A 3436-nucleotide genomic window follows, 5' to 3' on the forward strand; every position below is an offset into this window, starting at 1 on the left:
TGGGAGAACCCGGAGGCCAGGTCCACTTTTGTATGTAAAATATGCACCTCAGCTGTTTGTCACAGGTCTGAAACCCAATAGTACCATGTGCCTTATTTAATCCCAGCAGAGGCAGACTGATCTCAGTTCCAGGCCAGCCTGGTCTATATAATGAGTTCCAGGACATCCAGGGCTACACAGGGAAACCCTGTCTGGAAGACAAAACAAAACAAAAACAAAAGCAAACAAACAAAAGAAACAGAAAGTAGTACTCTACTTCAGGCAGATCACTCTTTAACTTCTTTCTTTTCTCATTTCATCACAAGTGACACGATATGTGGATGTGTGGAAGAGTCCCATGTATCACTGCACACAACAACCGCTGTGTACTAAGTGCCACCGTCTAACATTTCCTTTCTTTGCCAGATCCCTGTAATGTTTTCCAGACTTTAAACTCCCATTGACAGGCTGCTTGAGATTTTTCTCTGCAGACACTTTTTTCCTAAAAGTTGTTTAGACTTCCCTCTAGAATTCTCGAGGTACTTTGGGGTTCTTCTCAGTCCTGCCTGTTGTTGCTATGCTGGTATTCTCAGCAGGTACTATTTCTAGTCCCCTAAATGTAGTTGACCTTCTAATGCAGTGGTTTTCACCATTCCTAGTGCTGTGACTCTTTAATACAGTTCCCCAGGTTGTGGTGACTCCCAACCATAAAAATACTTTTGCTATTGCTATGAACTGCAGTGTAAATATTGGATATGCATGGTATCTGATATACAACTCCCAAAGGAATCAAGACTCACAGGTTGAGTACCACTGGTCTAATACTTTCTGACAAACCACCCTTAGGCCAGTGGCATAAAATAGCCATGTGAGAAAGCTTAGAAATTGTGTGGGCTAGGAATTAGGACAGAGCACAATAGAAAGTAATGTTCTCTGACTCGTGGAGCTTCAGCTGGAAGTCTTAAATGCCGGGAATGGCTCAGTCATCTGGCTGCTGGCTGAAATAAGCTAATGCTGGCTTTACATATCTGCTTGATGATGGCTGTTGATCAGAACTATTTGAACCTCCTCAGAGAATGGGGTCTGATAATGGCTTAAGAGTACGTATTCTAGAGATCAAGGTGGAAGTTTGTGTCATTTTTATGAACTAGAGTTGTTTGCCATAGAAGGTTAGCCCACAGACTTTGGGTATTTAAACCCTGTGTATCCCAAATAAGAGATACCCTCTTGACTAGCTTCTGGAAGACGCCTAAACCCTCAGGATACTCTGCCTGTCAAGAGCCTTGTGCTATACTCGAGTGTATACTGTCAGTGTGAAAACAAGATACCATTTGACATCTTGAGGGAGGAGGGGCTGAGTAAGTCTGGTCATATAGGCTCTCATTCTGTGGCTTTATGAATGAAAATCCTGGCCAACAATGCTCACATGGGCTTTTCTGATCGGCAATATATTATCAGATTGTCACACACTGTGGTTGAGAGAATTGAATGCTGTGTACATAGCTCTATCAGGGCAGACAGTGGGTAGCTCATGCCTGCTCTCTCTTTGATTCCAGTATGGATTTTCTTTGATGATTTTAATCCATGGCCTTCACTATAAAATCCATAATCAGGACTGTAAAAGCATTTCTAAATGTTGCTGCCCCAGCTACTGAGTCTTCCTTCGGCTCTTGTGGACTTCATGGGAGTCTCGGTCATGGGAATCTTTGGTTCCATGGCATCGGGGGTTTTAGAGGAGTGACTTGAAGCCTAATAAAGAAAGGTCACTCATTCACTGGTTGAGAAAGAATTGTCTGCATGTGCATTCACATGCATAGTTGATGATACTTATTGTGGGTTCTTTCTGCATGAGATGGTTTAAACATTCTGATCTGGTACCCCAGTTCTAAGATATTCCAAGACAGCAAGGTGGAAGGGTAGAGCGTTTTCTGAGCTGGCTTCACAAAGCTCCACTTAGAATCAAAGGAAGAACAGACCACAGTATGCAATCGGAGAAGCATACATATCATAAGGTAAAAATGCAAGATGGGAGATATGTTGGTATCTATTTTCTTCTACTTTGGTTAAGTAGAGTGTTTATATTACTAGCCTCAATCTCATAGGAGCATGTTTGTGTCTTAATCTACCTTCACTTTAAATACTTTCAAAGCTGAAGTCACTGTCACAGACTGAGATAATGAAAACTGCATCATGTCCCTTGGCTGACCCATCATTGGTTTTGGAAATAAGGACTTTGGAAAAGGAATTGGGCAGAATTCGATGACTCACATACTGAAGAGGCACTTCAAAACAATGAACTGAGTTAGTACAGGACAGTATTTAACCTTTATAATTCACCAGAATGCATAACCTTTAACTCTCCTTTAAATGGGATTTCTGGCCACACGTGGAGAGTGCTTTTTGTTTAAAGAAGTTGTTGATTCCCTGAATGGTTTTTCTTCTTAACAAGCCTGCTTGAATCATAGCTCTTCTTGATATTTTAACCCATGCATGGCTGTAAAAAGTCACCAACACATTCTAATACCCCAACCCCAGTTACAGAATGGACATGAATCACAGCTTTGAGTACTGTGTCCTAAAGGAACACTGGAAAGAGATTCAACTTATCTGTAATCTTCTCAACAGGTTATGATTTTGGGATAGCGGCTCACCTCTTCCCCATGTTAAGGTCTCTACTTGACAAAACTTTAACTTCTGATGAACTCATTATCACTGTGTGTGTGGCAGGGACACAATGTGAATTCATTTAAGCTGAGGTGCTACTGGCAGCACATGAAAGCAACTGTGGATACCAGAGGAGACTCAAACTCCATTAGAACTCACGGTTTCTTCCCCTCCCTCCCTGCTATTTGCTGCTCTCCAACACTCTTCTAGCCCAGAGGCCCCATGTCACAAGAGAAATGGCTACAGACGGTTCTAGGTCACATCTTCCCTAAGCAGGTAGAAGCAGCTCTGTTACATATTCAAATCCGTGTTATGATCTGAGATCAATCACGGTTTCTCAGCAAGCTGAGAGGTCATTGGTGCTTTGAGTTACTTATAGTCTTTTTTTTCTCCTTTTTTTAAATTGAATATCTAATTTACATTACAGCTGTTATCTCCTTTCCCCACCCCCACCCCCAGAAGCCTCCTATCCAATCCTTCTCCTCCTTTTGCTAAGGCAAATGGTGGGTAAAAGTGCCCATTTTCCACTCTAAAAACAAAATTCTCTTGTTTGTTTTGATTGAGAAGACTCCATACCACTTCCCTAAAATATACTAAGATATATTTTTAATATGAACCTAGAGCAAGGAGTAATTCCTTTTAAATTGTTGGGTTAAATTAAAAGTGATATAAAAAAAGCAAAAGGGAATAATGTCTATTTTCTCTTGCAAGTTAATATTAAATATTAACAATGATGCTAAATATATGCTCATTTTTTTAGTAAACACTGTGAGAAATACAATTATAAAACAAA

This window comes from Grammomys surdaster, unplaced genomic scaffold (genome assembly GCF_004785775.1).
Source record: "Grammomys surdaster isolate TR1022 unplaced genomic scaffold, NIH_TR_1.0 335, whole genome shotgun sequence".
Taxonomy (NCBI): domain Eukaryota; kingdom Metazoa; phylum Chordata; class Mammalia; order Rodentia; family Muridae; genus Grammomys; species Grammomys surdaster.